Source organism: Barbus barbus (assembly GCF_936440315.1).
Source record: "Barbus barbus genome assembly, chromosome: 30".
NCBI classification, from domain to species: Eukaryota; Metazoa; Chordata; class Actinopteri; order Cypriniformes; family Cyprinidae; genus Barbus; species Barbus barbus.
In genome coordinates this window covers 5,987,386-6,009,885 of record NC_136758.1, presented here as the reverse complement: position 1 = coordinate 6,009,885, position 22,500 = coordinate 5,987,386, and the positions used below count along the sequence as shown (strand labels likewise).

At 37.0% G+C, this 22,500-nt stretch overlaps 1 protein-coding gene across 2 annotated transcripts in view; it reads right to left on the bottom strand.

The window, feature by feature from the left end:
- daam2 (dishevelled associated activator of morphogenesis 2) overlaps positions 1-21,444 on the bottom strand; it is a 111,117-nt gene extending 89,673 nt beyond the window's left edge. For both annotated transcript variants that reach the window (XM_079385609.1, XM_079385611.1), the window contains exon 1: positions 21,361-21,444. The gene's annotated coding sequence lies outside the window, so the exon portion shown is untranslated. The remainder of the gene's footprint in view (positions 1-21,360) is intronic.
- Between the last annotated feature and the right edge of the window lie 1,056 nt (positions 21,445-22,500).

Here is a 22,500-nt window from a genome sequence, read left to right as displayed (position 1 = left end):
TCCTGCTCTAAAGCCCACAGCTTCCAAAACATCTCCCCGTTTATATACTGCAGCATATTACTCTGGTAACCTGGCAGTGAATCAAGGCCCCACACCAGAACACATTGTTTCTGGGAAGAAATAGTAACGCAAGCCCATCTTAAAAGACATGTTTTTTTTCATGAAAACATGGTGACTGGTGCTTGCCCATGCAAAACTCAGCCCCACAATGTTAAGAGTAGCTGCTGGCATAAACAAACACCAAAAATTATTGAACAAAGTGTATGCATAATTATTAGGCCCCCCCCCCCCCATGTACATTTTACCAATTCCAAACCATATCCAATTTTGTATATCATCATTTATAAGTTACTGCATGTACCACTGTTAAAGAGGACTGGAAATAATAAACGCCTTATATTCAGTGCATAATTGGGGTGTTTTTTTTCTTTTCTTTTTTTCAAACAGGTAAAATGAGCCAAAAAGAGATTTAACAAACTGAAAAGTCTTAAATGCCCATGAGAAGATGCAATACTATAGAAATTGAAAAATTAAAACTTAAGAAGAAAATATTCTTTTTAGATTCTAATTACAGTGAAGAATTAATTCACTATTACTATTAATTCAATAGTATTGCATACTTCACACTGGCAATTTTGGTTTTTATAATTTTCAGTTTGTAATCTTTTTTGGCCCATTTTACCTGTAAAAGAAAACCTACTTAATAAATATGGACATCTGAATATAAAGTGTTTTTCAGTCACAGCCCTAGTTAACAATTATTTATCACTTGTAACTGGTTATATACAAAATGCATAGTAGTTATTAATATCTGGATTGGAATTGGTAAAAATTGGTATTTGTTTGCTTGCATAAATCAGTAAGTGTTTGATATTTGTGTTCTAATGGCTTCATAAATCTACATTAATACTTTAAAGTGCCCCTATTATGGGTTATGAAAGGTTCATATTATGGTTTTGGGAGTCCCCAACAACAGGATGATATGCATGCAAGGTCAAAAAACACTCATTCATTGTCTTATAATATAATATGCATTTATTTTTACCTTATTTGCTCAGCGACTCCAAACGATTCGCTCAACGATTTGTTTTTTCAAACTCCTCGTTTGCATGATGCTAATCTGCGGTGATTGGTCCAACTGGCGATTGGTCGATTTCATTTCCATTTCATCACATTAATCCTTTTCCATACTTATCCAAATGCTCAGAATGAACAGTACACATCTGTTAGTCTATATTAGAGACTATGCACTTGCTTTAGCCAGGAAAAGACCCCCCTAGACTACAGAATGCTGTTTTATAAGAATTGGTATAATATATTTTATGGATAAATAAAATAAAAGGTGCAGGCAGTTACACAGACATTTAGATGATCAGAGAATGCTTGATTATTGGATGGTCAGCAAAGGAGGGAGACTCTTGGCTATTTTGATTAAGTTTTCACGACAAGGCAGTGATCTTGTTTAAAATAGTTACAGGACCAGAAATTCATACTTACTCCTGATATACGCTATACTGCCAAAAGTATTGGGACAACCCCTTCTAATGAACAGGTTTCACTAGTAATTTCCATGAGTACAAATCCTAATGTTTAGGCATATAATGATATTCTAGGGAATTGTGTGCTTCTAAATTAATAGCAACAGTTTGGACAGGACCCTTTTCAATTATAACATGACAATGCCTCTGAATATAAGGCAAGGTAAAAAAGAAATGATTGATTCAGTCAGTGTGGAAGAACTTGACAGTTCCTGCAGAAAGCCAAGTTGTTATCCCAGCTGAACACCTCTGGGGGGATATTCCAAAAAGCAGGTTATGTGACATACCCGGATATGTTTTAGGATAAGGGAGCGGATGACCTCAGCTTTCGGTTCCAAAATTGGAGGTAACTTTCAGGGTATGTATGTAACCATAGTAACTTGCTCTCTGAAGATAACCTGGTTATGTTCCAGGGTTAGTTCACTTCAGAGCTATCAGCGCATGCATGATCTACTGATGAGCCTTCAGTGGGCGTGACAGATAGAGCGCAACATAATATAATATTACAATATTTAATATAGCTATTTATATAAAACGGAATTAGCATTTTATATTATCATCTCACACATGGATTGGCATTTTCTATAATGTATTTCTATAATAAAAATAAATATATGATATGACTTCATATATAATTAGCATCAAACAAACAATATAATTCATATTCTTAAGGATTAAAGATTAAACGGAAAAAATAAATAAATATGATTGCACAACCATCAGTTAGGTGGCGATATGCACTAAGCATGTAAATTGAACAAAAGAAGAAAGAAAGAAACAGCATGGCGCACTTTTTCTTAGCATCCGTTTCCATAGTGAGTCATCAATTCATTGCTCTGTTGAGAATGTCTTGAGTCTTAACCAGGAACATACTCTGTGTTGAATGAATTTACACCCGGACACGATTTTGGAACCACATATTCCTCGAGTAAGCAAAGTTTGGGGTTAATCAACCAAAACTTCAGGGTTTAGCTGACGGTAAGTTAACCGTGCTTTCTGGAATACACCCCTGGTGTGACTTTAAATGCAGACCTTCAGCCAAAAACTCATCACCAAACATTTGCTGGCTCCTGAGCGGAAATTTTGATTTCAGCAAATCAGTTTGAGCACATGCAAAGAACGTGAGTATTGTTCATAAGCCCAACATCCAGCCACAGCAACCGGTTTTGTTGTATGTCCCTTTAAATGCTAATGACCTCTTCTCACCCCCCACCCCACCCCTCTCTTCTGTGGGGTGAGGAGCCATACTGTTTGCTTTAGATTGCCTTGATTTGAGAAAGGGGTTTGGATTTATCGGGATAAAAAAAAAAAAAGGGTGGATTTTGATTTTTATAGCGTAGTTATGTACACACACTGCCAAGACACATTTGAAAGACATGTAAAAGTGAATTTTGCATCCAATGACCCCTTTAAATAACTTCTAACCCTAAACTTGGACCTAAAAAAATGACCAATGAACTCTTAAAAGCAGCCAATACTAATTGCACTAAGCCAATACTAATACTAAATTCTCTTTAATGGAAAAATACCCCTCGCTCATTTTTACTGTACATGGTTACAACAAAAATTGTGTTTAAAATTTTAAGTGCCATTGTTTAACAAAAATACTTTACTGGCTGCCGTTTCGTAGACATTATGCTTTCAAATTTTATGCTTAAGTATGAGCCTTCTTAGGAAAAAAAATAAAATAAAAAAAATAAAGTTTATCATTTTGAACAGAGGTTGGCGATATTAAATATTTTGATTAAATGTCTTGATGTAGCTATACATAAATTACTATGCCCATTAACAAGTGGTACAATTTGCTCAGGCCATGTTTTGTGTATTGTGTGGTTTTATTTTTTTGTATGAAATTAAAAACTATTTTTAGAATTAAAATGTGCATAATTAGGTTAAGTAAAACAAACGTTTATGTCTTAGGACCTTAGGCTTACACCTTTTATACTTATGCAGGCACTGAAATGACATTCACTATGTGGTACAGTATAAATCTATCGATTCTGTCCCGTATTTTCATACCAAAAAAAAACATGATTGTCCCTTATTTTCCTTTTCTGAAGTTGGCAACCCTTAGCGAAGATGAAAACAAAATGGCATCAAATCTTTTCTGAAGACAGTCAGAACCTTCAGAGGTACATTCATATAATGAATTAATTCATAGGTCTATTCATTTGTATAATTCCCTTTGCACACTTTTAAAACCTCACAGCTTTCCGTCATGTTTTCACACAAAACGAGTTAGCGCACCTTGTTCTCCCCATCAGCACTGCACTAGCCAACTGCGTAAACGCCCACCATTAAAAAAAAAAAAAAAAAAAAAAAAAAACTAAGCAGGAGAGAGAGAGTGGGATTATGGCATCTACAGGGTCAGATCGATAGTTAGGCAAATGAATACTAAATAAAAACTTATGTAATAAGATTACTTCTTTGAAATTACATTACGGCTTCGAAGTGACAGACACCGAACAAAAAACAAAAAAACAAAAAAAAAGGTAATTTTAAAAATCTTTGTCAAAACATATCACGAGCTCCCTTATCAGTTCTGCTTTCAATACTGGAGAATAAAATATACATTCTTAGATGTTTTTATTAGTACATGAACATTGTCTTACACATTTCATCTCCCCAACTGATTCTAATTTGAAATAAGTTTATAATGCATTCCCAATACAGAAGACCGCACACACAGCCCGTCTCTCTGAATGCTTCTCATACTCGCTCCTTGTATCCCTCGTCTCACGGACAAGCCGTTTACATTTGCCGCACACATGCAGCCTGTTTCGTAACGCTCATTTACTTGCGCCTGGCTCCGCACCGCAAGTCTCCACAAGCCCATCTGGCAAAATGGACGAGGCCTGACGCCTGTGAGCAACCTGTGTCCACTCGCGCCTGGCTCCGTGTTTAAAACAAACGTAAATTCAATCTAACTGCTTTGCTAATTTCACTTGGATGAAATGAAACATTCAGCACATTTTCCACTTGTTCTTGAAATCCCAAATACTTAAAAATGAATAAATCAACCTATGTAAGCTATGTAATACTTTAATAATTGTCTGAAGTAATACAGTTCTTTATTTACACAAAATAAACAAATATTTCCTGTGATATTCAGTAATTAAGTAAATTCTGTAAAAGTAGAAATACCATTATAATCTAGCTGCCGGAAAAAAAAATACAATAGAACCCCTCCCAACACAACAGAAAATGTAATGCTTTTAAGGGTTAAAATGGGGATTGTATTGGTTTTAATGTAAACTATAATGGTGTCTGCTGGCCTGTCCAGTAAAAGGTTGTAAAAATTAATTTACGGTTAAATCATCGTTTACTGCTCATATGTCTAGAAAACAGAGCATCTTCGGATTGTAGCATAAGTGGCATTTACAGGGAAACTGCTTCTCAGACGTTACTATCATTGCATGTGAAGATGTTTCCAAAAGCTCAAATGTTGCAACAACACCTGAAACCACTGAATTGCCACACAATTTCGACAAGTCCTTTCTTAGAAATGTGTGTCTATTGTACAAATTGTATCTAACAGATTAATTTGTTAGTAAAGTCTGTGATTGTGTACAGAATTCACATGTTCTCTTTCTGTCATCAGGGTCCACTGAAAACAACATATTCAAGAGCGCAAACATTAAAACAACTGTTCCAGTACATACAGCCTAAGAAGGTAACATTAGGAAATGATGAAAACACGACACAAAGGTTTGCATATTACATACCTAAGATACAAACATTGAGTAGCTTATTACAATCAGAATTATGGAAGAATTCAGCATCACAACCATCTTGTGAAACAGAGTCAGATGATTTTGGTGACATCATGGTGACAAGTCCAACCAGTTCTTCCTTGGAAATTTCAAGCCATCAAAGGCATAAAGGTAAACTCTGTTTTTAGTACCTTGAAATCTTTCCATGACTGCCAACCTGGTCTCCCGCCTTGTTTAAGGCATGACATATTTGAGGGTGTCTCATCCTATGATGTTGCCTTACTTGAAGTATTTCATTAAGAAGAAATAATGGCTTACATATTCAGTTTTGAACCGACACATCAAGCAGTTCAAGTACAAAGGTACTGATGCTCTCACAAAGCCATGTGCGGTCAACTCTGAGGTGCCTAAGCTTTCGGGGCAAGCCATTCAGAATTGGAATTTTTTAAGGTTGCTTCCTGTATTAATTCGTGACAAAGTGCAAAATCCAGAAGATGACGTGTGGCGGTTAACATTTTTTTGTGCGGATTTGATTTGTGCACAAACAATTTCATCGTCACAGGTAGCCTATCTTGACATTCTAATCCAAGAATATTCTGAATCAAGAAAGTCTTTATTTCCTGAGAGTCCGTTAAAACCAAAACATAATTTCTTACGACATTATTCGGCACTAATCTTTAAATTTGGCCCCTTGATTCGATTATGGACAATGCGTTTCGAAAGTAAACACAGCTACTTCAAGAGATGTGCCAGCCGGCATTTGAAAAACTTAAAAAATGTCAGATGTATCAAGCATATCTTTCAGCTGGGCCTGGATGCAGTCAGCTTCTGCAAGTCAAAGACAGTTGCACATTTTACCCCAGTCTTTACAGAGTCAATTAAACATGCAGTGAGAGAGTTTCACTTTTCAGAGATCGATACTAGTGTATCCACAGACATTACATATAAAGGTACGTCTTATAAAAAGGGCCATTTCCTTGTGTCAAAAAATGATGAGTCCATCGAGTTTGGTGAACTTCTCATTATTTTAATTCCAAATTATGAAGCTGTGTTTTTTGTGATGGAAATACATATAGCTGACTATCATTCTGCATACCATTTGTACTCTGTGACAAAACAGAGTACCAGGTTGCAGTGTCTTAACATTAATGACTTGGTAGATTTTTATCCGTTCAAGTTCAAGTTCCGTTTATTTCTAAAGCACATTTACTAACGGCCGCCAGCCGACCAAAGTGCTGTACAATAATTACAATATAGATACACAAGAAAGAAACACAATCAATAATCCCTTAGAAACAATAAAAACAAGATAAATTACATGTTAAAAGCCCAGACAAACAGATGAGTTTTGAGAGCAGATTTAAACTCAGATAAAGTGGAAGCCATTTTAATTTGGGTCGGGAGATTATTCCAGAGAGTGGGGCCAACCACTTCAAAGGCTCCATTTCCCTTTTTTTTCAAGCGGGTTCTGGGAATCTGAAGGAGGAATTTGTTTCCCGATCTAAGTCCTCGCTTAGGAGTGTACGGGTGGAGTAAGTCCGTCAGATAAGATGGTGCAAGATTATTTAAAGATTTGTAGACAAGTAATAGAATTGTATTACCAGAATTCGTTACCATCATATATTGTTAATGGGCACCAAGTCATTCCGCTGAAACACAGTGTGCTGTCAAAGTAAAGAGGTCTTGCCCAGAGTGGTGGAAAAACGATACTAAAAAATCATCTTGTATGCTTCGTGAAAAAAACATACAGTTTGAAAACATTTAAGGATTAGTTCACCCAAAAAATGAAAATTCAGTCGTTAATTACTCACCCTCATGTTCAACTTCGATGAACACAAATGAAGATATTTTTGATGAAATCTGAGAGCTCTCTGACCCTCCATAGACAGCAACACAACTGAAATGTTCCCAGGTCCAGAAATGTAGCAAGGACATTGGTAAACTAGTCCATGTGACAACCGTTCTACACAACCGTGGTTTAACTAATTTCACGAAGCTACAAGAATACTTTTTGCACGCAAAGAAAACAAAAATAATGTAAACAACACATGCGTGTGCTGACGCAAGTGCATGTTCAACGTAAGCATCAGCACGTGCATGCGTTGTGACACTCTCTCCACAATGGCGGGGCTCTACAGCAGACGGGATGAAGTGGAGAAGAATTGTTGAATAAAGTCATTATTTTTGTTTTCTTTGCGCACAAAAAGCATTCTTGTAGCTGTGTCACATGGACAATTTTACCTTTGTCCTTGTTACGTTTCTGGACCTGGGAACATTTCAGTTGTGTTGCTGTCTATAGTGGGTCAGAGTGCTCTCGGTGCTGAGGGTAATTAATGACAGAATTTTCAATTTTGGGTGAACTAACCCTTTAAAGTAACAGCAGTTTTTTACTTTTAGATGTATAGAAATATATCCTCACATTATATACTCAAAAGTAGAGACTCCTTATATGTACAGTGTTAATTCACTAAATGTTTAATATCTACTTGACTCCAGAAATGACTGACATGAAGACAACATTTCTGCGCACTGCCATCACTGAGGTCTTGCCTGACCTTCCAGAGGTGACAAAAGATATTTTAGAAGAGACTTTGCAGTCCCTTGGTGTGGAGGCATACGATGACTTTCAGTTTATTCAAGAACCTGATTTGCTGTCAACATTAAGGCCAATTCAAGCCCGAAAAGCCCTTGCTGCTTGGAAACAGAGATGTAAGTCATTACATGCTACCACTTCCCCAAGTAGCAAGCCTAAAAAAGAAAATCTTAAATATAAAAACATTCAGATTGTGTTACTGACCATTCTTTTTGTGTGTGTTTTTGCAGTCCAGACTCCTGAAACAAGCAGCTCATCTGTTAGTTCCTCGACAGAACCTCCCACAACCTTGCAGCATCGTTCACCCGGTAGTTCACAATCATCCTGTTCCAGCAGCTCACAAAGCCCTGATATAGACTAGGTGGATGCATTTCTGATACCATGGGATACGTTCCCGTTGGAGCTCATGCAATCTTTGGAGAGAGGAAAACTACCAAGTCCACGTATGAGAAGAGAGATGGTCCGGATTATGGTGAATGAGATGATGCGAAAATGCTCTTGCCCAAGTAAAATTAATTCTACTGAAGTTGCCAAACATTTGGTGGCAAAATATCCCAAATCTCTGCAAAAGATAATAGAAGGAGATGTTGTTGGGCCAGGGTACCATTCTTTAGTTAAGCTGTTGCAATATAGGATTGAAAATGTGAAGCGATCTACCACACCCAAAATAAGAAAATGAAAGCATCGTATTGATGACTCTGACACTGATGAAATTCCTCCAGAACAGAGAGCAGCAATCCAGGATACTTATGGGTGCATTAACTGGAATGTAAAATTCCTGCCCCTTGGAGAGACCCCTGAAAGCCAACAGGAAAAGAAAGAAAAACTGAAGATGATGTCTCAGCAAACTGATGCAAATCTAGAGGAGGTCAAACATCTAATGAAGTTGACTTTCTACACACAACGTAAACAAGTCAACCAGGGAAATAATATAAAATGCCTTCTGGAGGAGTGGCCATTTTGGTTCAATGAACTTGGTATGGTACTTCACTTCAAGGAACTTACCGGAATTGGTCTTAAAGGAAGTTTCAGGCGGAATCGGGAATTGAAGGGGACACGACTCATGAACTACTTCAGTACTGTTGGTGCAAACAAGAACAAAAAATCCTGCAGGCTGTAACAAAGTGTAAAGTGATGAGGGAACAGCTGGGTGGTTGCTCTCAAGACGTGACCGAGATGTTGCTGCTTTTGCTCTCCTACTTTAACGAGAAGGAAGACGCAATGTTCCATTATGTGGAGGACACAAGCCTGGCAGAGGAAGTAGAAATGGACAAAGTTAATTTGACTCCCACCCTTGTTGTGGGTGGCAAGTTATTTATTTATTTTTCCATTCTTGGTCTTTTAGTTTCTCTGCCATTTCTAATTTTTGGTAACAGCTAATAGGGGTGGGAGAAAACAAAACAAAAATCGATTCACCTAACTATCGCGATTCTTTTTAAAACGATTTAAAAATCGATCGGTTTACCTCACCTTCCTAAGAGGTGATGGGGAGACGTTGGCACTTTTTAATAGGGCTGGGTATCGAGTTCGATACTTTTTAGGCACTGACCGAATTGCCTCGATACCATCGAGTATCGAAAAACGTGTTTGTCGTTCGGTACCAAATTTCGATACCTAAGGGGTTAATCTCATCAACTTCAGTGAGCCATTAAGCCTGCAGCACTAGGTGTGTTTGACTAGAAGCGACACGGCACAGATTGATCAGTGTTTGACATCCGTGAGAGCGATTTGAAAGCATATGAAGCAGTCTGCTCTCTATATCGCACGGTTTTGTTTACTACACACAGACTGAAGTGCATGTGATGCTCGCGGTGATTTCAGCGTTTGCCGTCTCACTAAATGAGGACATAAACGCATGAACAACATCTCCAGAACTGCTCTTAGAGTCACTTCATGAGCATTTTTTGTAATGATCACACAACATTTCTTCCATGTTTTAATGTTAATAGTAATCCCCCTTTGTTTGCCAAATAAATAAAGTTTGTTTTTCAATAATTTAAAGATAAATTAAATTAATGTTGTATGCCTTCATTTGAAAACCAGATACAGAACACAACATTTCTGAGGAAAAAGAAAGCATTTCATTTAATTTCATTAAGAATAAATTTGAATAAACTAAGTTGTTTTTATGCTTTCAAATAATTAGACATACAACACAGAATTTACTAACAATACAACATATGGTGAAAGAAAATAAAACACTCACTTATGAAAATGAAAATTTCTTGAAGTCTGTAACAACCTAGAATAAATGAATAGAAATGATTATTCTGTCTGAGCTGTGTGTTTTAAAACGAACACGCACTAGTGTAAACGTAGCCTAACAGATGTGTAAACTGAAAACTATTTGAACTTTATTAAAACTATGTGCACTGACTTATTGTGTTGGATATATTTTGTTCCTTTGTGCAGTGGCTCAGGAGATGAGGCTTTGAGTCTGTATAAATGCCAACAATACATTTTTTTGAGATAATGTAATCTTGTTAAAACTGATTTCATAAAATTGATATAGAAAAAAGTATCGTTCAGGAACCGGTATCGAACTCAAGGTATCTGTATCAAAAAATTCTGAACGATACCCAGGCCCCTACTTTTTAATTCCAACAAAGGGCAAAATGTATAGGTGTGTTCGACTTGGAGCAGCACAGTGCAGACGATCAGCGTATGACATCAAAGTACTGCGAGAGTGATTCGAAAACATGAGGAGCCATCTGTTCTCTGTAGCTCTGGTGGTGCATTGATGCTAGTGGTGCGCCAATCCGATATTCAGTATCGGTATCGCTCCAATACTGGCATTTTCTGCCGAATCAGGTATCGGTCAGATGAGACCGATCCAAATCCAATATTCTGCGTATACTATTCTGTGTTATTGTTAAGACCCACGAAAGCAACAAAAACATCATAAAGCACCATGAAGTTTTTGTGCACTATATTCCAAGTGTCCTGAAGCCATTCCGCAGTTTAATGTGAGGTACAGATGAATATTTAAGTCAAGTTCACGTAAACTCTTCTCTCCACTGCGGCTGTCTGTCATCCTCCATTCAGCATTCAAACTGCGTGTCGCATTTGGTTATGAGTCAAGACGATGAAACTCTCTCCAAGATGACTTAATGTTCCTAATATTATACTTGATCTGTAATTAAAGATAAATGGTTTTGCATAAAATTACTTTATCTTGGAGTTTCATTTCATTTCTAAATTGTGTTAATTTCTACCGTGTTAGATCACAACACTGGAGTAGAGAGCACTATGAATTGTTCTTCATGAGCACAGTAACTGAGATTTAAACTGTTAAAAGAAAAGGCTCAAACTATCACACAGATTTAATTCACTATGCATCAATGTCTCTTCCCTTTGTGCTTTTAACTTTTCTATGCGGAGCACTGCGCACTGTAACTCTGTGTTGCTTCAAGTGCATCATTCTGCACATGGGATGTGCATAAGTGCTTTGCGCCACTCTGTATTGAAGCCATTCGTATTATAATAATTTTGCACAATGAAAGATTATTAATAGCCTTTCTTTTTCGTCTTAATTATCATATGTTGCTGCCGCATTACTGTGCTATACATTTAAAAGAAATGTCTTTTAATTTTTATAGTAGGCCCTATATATTTATATACAAATATATTACTTTTTTCATGAATGTATTTTACAACCATAGTACTTTGGCAGGCAGAGCCGAGAAGCACCAGGGCAGAGCAGGCAGAGCCGAGAAGCACCAGGGCGGAGCAGGCAGAGGTGAGGGCCACCAGGGTGGAGCAGGCAGAGCTGAGGAGCACCAGGACGGAGGAGGCAGATCTCCACGGCAGAGCAGGAAGAGCCGAGAAGCACCAGGGTGGAGCTAAAGACCACCAGGGCAGGGCAGGCAGTGCTGAGGAGCACCAAGGCAGAGCAGGTAGAGCAGAGAAGCACCAGGGTGGAGCTAAAGACCACCAGGGCAGGGCAGGCAGTGCTGAGGAGCACCAAGGCAGAGCAGGTAGAGCAGAGAAGCAACAGGGTGGAGCTAAAGACCACCAGGGCAGGGCAGGCAGTGCTGAGGAGCACCAAGGCAGAGCAGGTAGAGCAGAGAAGCACCAGGGTGGAGCGGACAGAGCTGAGAAGCACCAGGGCGGAGCAGGAGGAACTGGAACAAAGAGCACAGAGAGGTTAATCCTCTGGGGTCTAAGGGTGTTTTGGGGGCCTGGAGAAGTTTTGACATACCCTGACATTTGTGCTTTTTTCAGTTGTTTATAATCTTAATTTTTTTAGGCAGCTCAGATTATTAATGTGTTATGAGGCTGTTGTGTAGGAAATATTGTTGCTTGTGTGTGTTGTTTACAAGTAAATTTAAGTTACATAATTGTTTGTCTTTTTTACAAGCACACGTTTGTTTGCAAGTCTGAGACTGCATGAAGGGTAAGTTTTGCATTTCTGTACCAATTAAAAGAGTATAAAATATATATTAAGATAAGTCAATATTTGAACCACTTTAAAAGTTTGTTTTTTTTCCATGTAATTGTTTTTCACTTTTTACAGGCAATGTTTCTCATTGCTCATTGCTTTCATTTATAGTCGTCGGAAATCCAAACCGTTATCACACCTCTGATTTGACTGGTCATCATCAATTTACCCTGTCGCTTCAGCAGCCGTTGCTGTTTAAAATATGTTTTGTGAAATGTCTCAATTGACTTGAATCAACACATATTTGCATCGGTTTTCAACAGAGTCCAAACTTTAAACCAGAGGTGTCCAAACTCGGTCCTGGAGGCCTGGTGTCCTGCAGAGTTTAGCTACAACTTGCCGCAACTCACCTGCCTTGGGTGCCCAGTAAGACCGTAGTTAACTGATTCAGATGTGTAGGACAGTGACCCTCAGAGCAGGTTTGGACACCCCTGCTTTAAACCATCAATTTTTTGTTATTCAAAATATTGAGTGTGTTTTTGAATCAAAGTATTTGTGCATATTGAAGTTTATCAGTGTATAGTGTATATAAAATAACCAACTGTTAGTAATTTTTACTTGACCTATTTTCTGATTTTAAAGGCTCATGGTGAGACACTTCATACACTCAAGAAGGGCATGCAAGCTGGCCTCCTAATACGAAGACTACGCTGGTGCACTGCAGGACCTCTTTCTCCTTTTAAATGATTAAAAAAAAAGGACTATAATGGACATGTTTTTTCCAAGCTTGTCTCAGTGGTTGTCCACTGAGCATTTTCAACTTTGTTTGATAGTTTTTTGCTACTTTTGTGCCCTTGTTGTATACTGGCATTCACACATTAGCATGCACAGTTAAAAGCAACTCAGCACTAAGCAAGAATTAAAATCGTGAGTTGATATGACTTGTGCTTTTAAGTAATTTAAATCATTTTAAGGCAGCCACAAAACTTAAGTTTTTAAGTCAAAACTTTTTACAGTGTATACGCCAGTTCACTAGTCAAGATGGGCAGCAAATACTAGCCTCATTGTTCATTGGATATAGTTGAATTGTCACTCATCTGCAATTAAACCAACTGATTTTGTTCAAAGCGGGTCCTGCCTTTGTAATGTTTGCGAACACATCCTTCAGGTGCTGCGAGAAAAGCAAACGGCTAATAGGCACGCAAAGAAGTGCAGCTCCTAATGCAGGTGTGCGAGTTGTCGTCATCTATTTTGGAGTGATTGCAATGTATTCTAAATATAAACTTGTTCTGTCGATCGGCGTAATTTCTGGAAAGATATCATTCACTGACTAATCTGAAGGGGGCTATATTTATGGGGCCAAAAGCACTGAATTTTGTAACACCCTGCCACCCAAAGAAGCTTCTGGCTGAAGCTGGATTTATGGGAATGTCTGGAAGAGGGATGGTTTCTCTCATGGACAGAGCAGGAATTTTCCCACAATCCAACAAATAAACAGAGCAGTGCAGGGCAGTGCAGAGACCCTTCTCTGCAAAGGGGGAGGGTTGTTATTGCGATAAAAAGCAATGTACAGCTCTACAAAAGAAATAAGCAGGACAACAAAAAGCTGATCCCTGAAAAAAAAAAATACTGTGTTGGTGCTAGGCCTGTCATGATATCTACATTTTGGTGGGCAATATAGTGCCCCAGAAATAAGCAATAGGCCTATTATTTTTATTTTAAGAGCATTTTGTTTTTGCCACTGACTATATAATGATAATATAAGAGCATAATGCAAGTACACCCTTTCAAATAACTTTTAATTCTTAAGAATATTTAGAAATTGGAATTGAAATGCAAGTAAACAAACAAATAAACAAACCTTTTTTAACAAAGAAGTGCGAAGTAACGAAGTAAAACAAAGTTAAAATATTTGACAAAGTCAGTTTAGACTTTCAGGAAGAAAGTCTAAAACAAACTCTACTTAAAACAACAACCAGTTTTCCATCAGTTTACATTTTTTTCGATTGTTAATAAGCATTGTTCTATACTGAAACAACGTTTTCAAAACTGTTCACGCATTCAGCAAAATAGAAGTCTATGCTAAACAAACTGTGAATCATTTTTCAGTGCTTTCAGACAAATTCCATTCAATTACCACATTTCTCAAAATCCACGAACACTTTTGTCATTCATACTCCACAACCTGCAAAACACTATATATTTTCAGCACATTTTTCAAATGCTAACACACTGCTTTCAAAACTTATAAAAGCACATTCAAATCAGAACAATGGCAAACATTTCTGCAGGAATTACATTGAATTATTCCATGGTCTGTCTGAATACTGGATTCTGATTGGCTGGCAGGTATGCATTAAAACCGTTTAATGCACAGGTAGCTTCATCACTGTTGTATATTAATGTGCTGCTTTAATTGATGCACACTAACCAACACGCATCACTCGCTCGCTCACACACAGAGAGAGGTCAGAGATCGCTACATGATATTCCCCATTAACGAGGTGATAAAATTGCTGTTTTTGAAGTAATTGTAGAGAGAGAGACGCACAGACGCAGCAAGCAGGTAAAGCACACAAAACTGTCGTCTCTCTCTCTCTCTCGATAATTAAATGAAATACATGCTATAATTCTCTTTGCCTCTACGTCTGCTAGCCGTAGATTATGCCTTACATATAGGCCCTATCCACACGGAGACGTGTTTAGCTGTATACGCATAAATTGTGTGTCGTATAGGCATTTTGTCCAGATGGATCCGGCGTTTTGGGAGAGTGAAACCGCTATTTTTTAACCGGCTCCCGGAGTGGTTAAATCTGAAAACGACACCCTGGCGTTTTCATGTGTACTGAGAATACGCATATTTTCTGAAACAATATCATCAGCCCAGGTCTTGCCCCTAGTCAGACGTCACGTAACAGCAACAAAAACATGAACATACACTGAACGATTGCCTTTTTATTAACTAACATTAACACAGATTAATAAATGTATTATTCCATGTTCGTTTGTATACCGCGGGCAAGATTTATGCACATAGCCAAAGTCTTCTCCGTTTTTAATGTATCTTTGTGGCAGAATTACAGCGCCACATGCTTGTCTGGCAAGTGTACTACATTGTTTTGTGTCGGTTTCGTGTGGACACAGATATTTCTTGAGACGAGGGGAAAAAAGATTGAATAGGGAAGGCTCTGGCTTCATGTGCAAGTAGCCATAAAATCTTATTTACTTTGAGAATATTTACTTTGAAATTGAATAATAATTAGCCTATTCCAAACACACATAACTGCAATTTCAGCTGAAAGCCAAGCCAAATGTCCTATTTTTAGTTGTCTTTATTTTTATCAGTGATCTTTTTAAAAACAAATGGGATGGATGGCTTCAGAATGATTTTCTTAGGAAACGGATCAAGGAAGGCATATTGGTGGTGGTTGGGGGTGGCAGAGAGGGACAACTAGAAGCATTACAGTACATCCATCCATCTATTCCATACATTTTCCCTAGTGCTTGTCTTATATAGGGTCATGGGGAGACTGGAGCCTTTCCTGGGTCATAGGCAGGACAACCCTCTGGACAGATGGCCAGTCCATCACAGGGATGACAAACACACACATTCATATTCACACTCACTTACAGTCTCCAGTTCCCCTGTCCTATATGTCTTTGGATTGTGAGAGACTCCCAGAGGAAACCAATGTCAACACGAACAGAACATACAAACGCCACACAGAAAGGCCCCCTGGAGAAGCTGGGACTCCAATACTTCATTATACTAGACATGCGGTTGATGATTTTTTTTCTTTTTTTGCTTCAGGAATTTTTAAAGGTTTTATTATATATATATATATATATATATATATATATATATATATATATATATATATATATATATATATATATATATATATATATATATTATTTTTATTTTTTTTCAGAAGTAAATTTTGTTATTGTTGATGGGTTTGTTTTTTGGTATGTAAAGAAATAAGGGGAAAATACTGTTTTTCTCATTCATTCTTTGTTCTGTAATACATTCAGTAAAATGAAATGTTACTCTTATCCTATAATGAAATACTTGTGACAAATCATTCAAACTTCAAAGATAAAAGTTTACTTAATTCTCCCCGTTGTTACTGTTTTTTAGATCAGTGTGTTATGAATGAAATGTATGTTTTCTGAATGAGATTTGTTGCCAGTGTTATGGTGAAACAAGCTTATTTTAAGACAAGACATATATGAAGTGTTTTGTTGATCTGAGTGAGTTTTGGAGATGAGATCAGCTGTTTGGCCAAGATTCATGTTGGCAATGCAGACTGTTCAGTCTTGAAAATGTGAAATGTAAATGAAAATGTGGCTTCAGTACTGAACAATGCTTGTTAGCAATTGAAAAAAAAAATAATGACACAATTCTTAATATAATATTGAACCATTTGGTATGATATCTGGGTCATTCCGTGTCAACTCAACCAAAATTTTTAATCTTCCCAGCTCAAATTTATGATTTTGCTCATATTTTTTCTGAAGAAAACTAAACATGTATAGTGAGAAAAGCCAAAATATTAAATGTCATGGATGAATATTTACTGAGTAATCCACTATTTTGTAGAGGGCAAAATGGCAATGGCATCTCACCTGAGATTCTGAGCCAAATTATAAGAGGGTTAAAATGAGTTCAGAAAGATGGCAGCATCATTATATTATTTTTACACAGAGATTGGTAGGTCTGTTAGTAAAATACGTTGACTTTAGTTATCTTTGTTGCATTATGTGCCAATGGTGACCATTCGAAAATGGGGAAAGAGCACTTTAAGTTTTTTCTCCAATGTTTGCAGGCCTGTAACTCAAAAAGTATTAAAGATATCTTAATGCCCTTTTAGATATTGGATCTTAATAAACTTTCATTTTGGCATTGTCATTTTTAAGGTCCCATATGGTTCAGTTCAAGAGATCCTGGAAATTCAGTTAGGCTCCAGGAATAAATCGTTAAACTGTAAACATTTTCAGGTGGTCAAAAATCAAATGTGGGTAACGTTGCAAAAAATATGATACTTTACTTTTAAAGAGGAAAGTCTAAAGAACAAATAATATTAAAACAAGAAATGTATCTTGTTTCCTTCTCTCAAAAAACTGCATTGAATGTACCTGTCTGCACAATCTGACAGTCCTCTGCACAATCTGACTTTGCTGCAGCATGGAACAACCTGCTGGTTCGTCTGGACAGAGGAAAACTGGTCCCCTGACTGAGCCTGGTTTCTCCCAAGATTTTTTTTCTCCATTCTGTCACTGATGGAGTTTTGGTTCCTTGCCGCTTCACCTCTGGCTTGCTTAGTTGGGGATACTTAATTTCCAGCAATATCGTCAACTTGATTGTGCAGATACTATTTAAACTGAACGGAGCTGGATGATGACATCACTGAATTCAATGATGAACTGCCTTTAACTGAAGATTGAGTGTTTACTATTGTTCTTTTGCATTATTGACACTCCATTTTCCCATTTAAGCCTGTAAAGTTGCTTTGACAATCTGTATTGCAATCTTTATTTATATAAATAAAGGTGACTTGACTTGCAAACTTTAGAAAAAGAATATTTATGGCACTCAGACAGGTATGTTCAATGCAGTTGTTTTGACATAAGGAAATCTAGTTTCAACATTATTTCTTTAGACATTCCTCTTTAAATGAAAAGAAGTATCATATTTTTGCCAAGTGACCCAAATTAGTTTTTTGACCACTGAAAATGTGTACAATTTAACGATTTATTCTTGGAGCCATATTCAAATTTCAATATCTCTGGAACTAAATCATACAGGGTCTGACAAATGAAGATGCCAAGAGTAAAGTTTGTTAAGACCCAATATCTAAAAGGGCATTAAGATATTATTGAATACTTTTTGAGTTACAGGCATGCAAACTTTGCAGAAAAAAATTGAAAAGTGCTCTTTCCCCATTTTTGAATGGTCACCATTGGCACACAATGCAACAAAGATAACTAAAGTCAATAGATTTTACTAACAGACCAACCAATCTCTGTTTAAAAGTAATATTACGATGCTGCCATCTTTCTGAAGTCATTTTAACCCCCTGTAATTTGGTTCTGAATCTCAGGTGAAAATGCCATTTTGACCCCCCTCTACAAAATAGTGGGTTACCTAGTAAATATTCACCCACAACATTTAATATTTTGCCTTTCATCACTATAGGCCTACATGTTTATCTTTCTTCAGAAAAAAATATTAGCAAAATCAAAAATTTGAGGCAGAGACCTCTAGTTGAGTTGAGTTGGCTTGTGAATTGCAAAATGGATCCATTTGTGTGTGCCTGCGAGTCTACACGCTGAGATGAGGAAAAGCCTCCCCATTTATAACAGTGTGTCCAGTGTGTTTCTAGCACAGAGGCTTGGATCCTATTAATAAACGCTTCCAGATTTTCCAGCAGTCATCTCTCTTCGGCTAACACATGCCAGCTAGGCACAAGGGATTGTAACTACAAGCTGTGATTGGTAGAGAGAGCAGTATAGAGATACTATATATTGTGCCAAGTTGCTAATTATTGACAGACCTCAGAGGGGCAATGCCAACAACGTCCACAGAGCCACTATACACTTCACAAAACTGGTGAGCTGCCCAGCAGAACGACCAGGGGAATGAATGAATGCAAAAGACAAGGCAGTTGTCTTGTAAAGTATTGCATTCATGCGTGTTGCCCAAGAAGATAGATATGTTTGAATGATGAAACATGAAGACAATAAACGCTCAGCTGCGACAATATATAGTTTATGTGTTCTTCTCAGGTATTTTCATAATAAGTATATTTATAATCCATTGCCAATCAATCATAGCCTCTGTTACAGTATATAATATATTTTCAGCCTCGTTTTGCTATAAGAAGCTACATCAGATCACAAAAGGAAGTTATTTCAAACATTTAATTTATGTTGTGGAGTAAAAACATTTTCGCTTTTGTTAGACAAAAGATTTAGAAATGCTTCTCATTGGAAGTCATTACAAGGGAAGATGTTTGGCGTGCTATAAGTGGGGAGGCTTTTCCTCATCTCAGCGTTTAGACTCACAAGCACACACAAAAGGATCCATTTTGCAATTCACAAACGCATATTGAACCATGGATATCATACCAAACGGTTCAATATTATATTCAGTCGTCGCTGTATGAATCAAATATGAACTTATTAAAAGATAAAAAAAGGATTCAGTCAAGAGCATTGAGTAATTTTCTATTTGTCTTTTGTTGTTTATTAACATTAATGACACAGATAGCAGCAGTTTTATTAGGCTTCTGTCACTTTAAAAAAGATAGTTCACCCAAAAATTAAAATTAGCTGTGAATTTACTCTTTACTTTAATTTCAGGCCATCCGAGATGTAGGTGATTTTTTCTTTTTGTTTACATTTACTTAAGACTCTATTTCACATCAAGTACGTCAAACTCTTTATTTATTTTTTTATTTATGCATGTTTATTCATGCATGTCACTCTTACATGTCAGTAACTTCAAGTAGTGCTGTGCTACGTGGATTTATTTACATTCAGCAAAATAAACAATAAAGCAAAATCTCCAACATTTTATCCATCCACAATCACGATAGCTATAATCAAACTTCCCGGCCCGACATAAGTGATTGTCTTTTTCCATTTGTATTGGTGTGTTGGTTCTAATGTTTGTCAGCATCTGGACACAAACACCTCAGATGTAGGTCTCCAGAAGCTGAACTCACTCTAAGAAAGCAGCTGGCAACACACACGCCTTCTCACCTTACTTACATCCCAGCCAGAAGCACTGCCAATCATAACATCCAGAGTGAATAGCCTGAGTGGGTCGGTACACATCTGTGCTGGACATGATATGCCATTCTGGACTTTTTTCACTTGGTCAAAAGACTACAGTCAATGATGGACAACTGGCACAAAGAAAAATCTCAAGGCTCTCATTGTACAGAAACACAAAGTGGGGTGACTAAAGTATTCACAGAAACATAAGAATATATTTCAAATAATTTTGGTGTTGCGATATTGGATGGTAATATAATAGTATTTTGACATTTTCCATTGTACAGAATGATTACTATATTAACTTATAATACTACAGATGTGGCAGTAAATTGCAATAACTGCACTAATGACATTAAATCTGTAGGCTCAAGTGGCAGATTTGCATCATTATTCTCACAGTAATGGAATAGTATAACGTGCACGTAATTCCCATCACTTAAGACACAAGTACATAACACTTCAACAGCAGTTGGTATACCAAGAACACAAACAAAATCAAAGCAACTGCCAGATGCTTTTATTAATCAATTCCTGGTATATTCCAGGCCATATGTGATACAGCAACTTACTATGCGAAAAAAAGACTTTGCATAAACATAAATGGTGCAATTTAGAATTTTTTTATTTAAAAAAACAGACATATCCGCCTTATTTTGTTGCCAATGTATGAGAATAATGATGGAAACAAACAAAAGGATATGATATGAGTATTGTGGTTTATTTGGTAACAGAAAATTAAAATAGCATAACTTTTCCCTTTGTGGAAAGAGAGAAACAGCGCCTTCTACTCGCCACGAAATAAAATACAGACAACTATACAACACCGGCAAAACAACACCCTTACTGAAATTGCAAAATGAATGCAATACAAATGTGAAAAATAATCAGTGTTTACATTAACATTTGGATAAAAAAATGTCATAGACGTAGAAGAGAAAGAATAACGTTCTTATTCACAAAAATAATGTGAACAACGTTGAACATGAACAACGTTGTGTCATCTTAAATTTCACATTATTCCCAAACACTGCAGGGATTTGCAACTGACAAGCAAACCACAACAGAACGCCTTTATCTACCTCATATAACTCTATGTAACATATTATGGTCGTAGATAAAGGCGGTAAGTTGCATTTAAAAAAAAGAAAAAAAAAGCTAATTCGTAACGTGGATTTTATGTAAGGTTTATCTATGTCTAGAGAAGCGAAATTTGGACAAATCCAAGTAACCTGCTTAGATTAAGTAATGAAATATGCAATGTCGGCAATGTCTCTGTAATGTCAGCAGCGCTGTCATAATCATAAAAATCTTGCACAAATCAACAGAGCTGATTTAGGCATTGTTACTTACCGTACATCTTCATCTTCGTGAAAAACGCGCTGTCCAAATTGTAATCCGTTTGCGTTGACACCGTCAATTTATCGCTCTGACTCCAAAAGTACCAGTAACAACTGCTCAGAGCTGCTCATGTCTCATCAGTTCAAGCCATACACACGCCTACTAAATGCCTCTCTTAAAGACACAGCTCCATCACCGAAAATGTCCATCAAAACCAAATGACATACTGTTGTGCGCGAGTATCCAAATGAATAGTTAATATAATTTATTTTTGCTGCTCTGATATATTATAGAACCGGTTTTTGCTCTCGTCCTGTAAATAAACTACTACTGTAAAAAAATAAAAATAATAATAATAAATAGAATAAAGAAAATTGTAGAAGTTTGAAGTGTCAGATGTTATGTATTAGTTGTGAGATATGCATGTTATGCATGTTGGGAACCCAGATAGCACACGTAGGTCTTTAAAATATCTGTTAAAGATCTCTTGATCTGGAAAGCATCTGCTGTGTACAAACGTCTGACAGACGTCTTTCAGATGTCAGTTTTATATAGATTCTAACATCTTACATACATCTAATATAGGCTACGTCTTTTTGACATCTGATAAGAAACGTCCTATAATATTGAAGATGAGCAAACACTTTAAAAATATGTCTTGCAGATGTAAATGCAGACGTCAAATAGACATCTCTGTGCTATCAGGGAACAGATCCATTGTAAGTATCCACCTTCTTCCTAAAGGCCTCATGTTGTTATGATGAGTTTTTGGCTCAAGGTCTGCATATAAAGTCACACCAGAGGTGTTCAGCTGGGATTAGGACTTTGCTCTCTGCAGACCAGTCAGGTTCTTCCACACTGACTGAAACAATCATTTATTTTTGGACCGAGCCTTATACACAGAGGTAATGTCATGTTAGACTAGAAAGGGTTCTGTCCAAACTGTTGCTATAAAATTAAAAACACACAATTCCCTGGAATATCTTTATATGCTTAAACATTAAGATTTGTTCTCATGGAAATTACTAAAGTAGTCAAACATGTTCATTAGAAGGGGGTGACCCAATACTTTTGGCAATATAGTGTATGTACACAAATACACACCACTGTACATAATTAGCACCCAATGCAGCACCTAAATAAACAAATTTG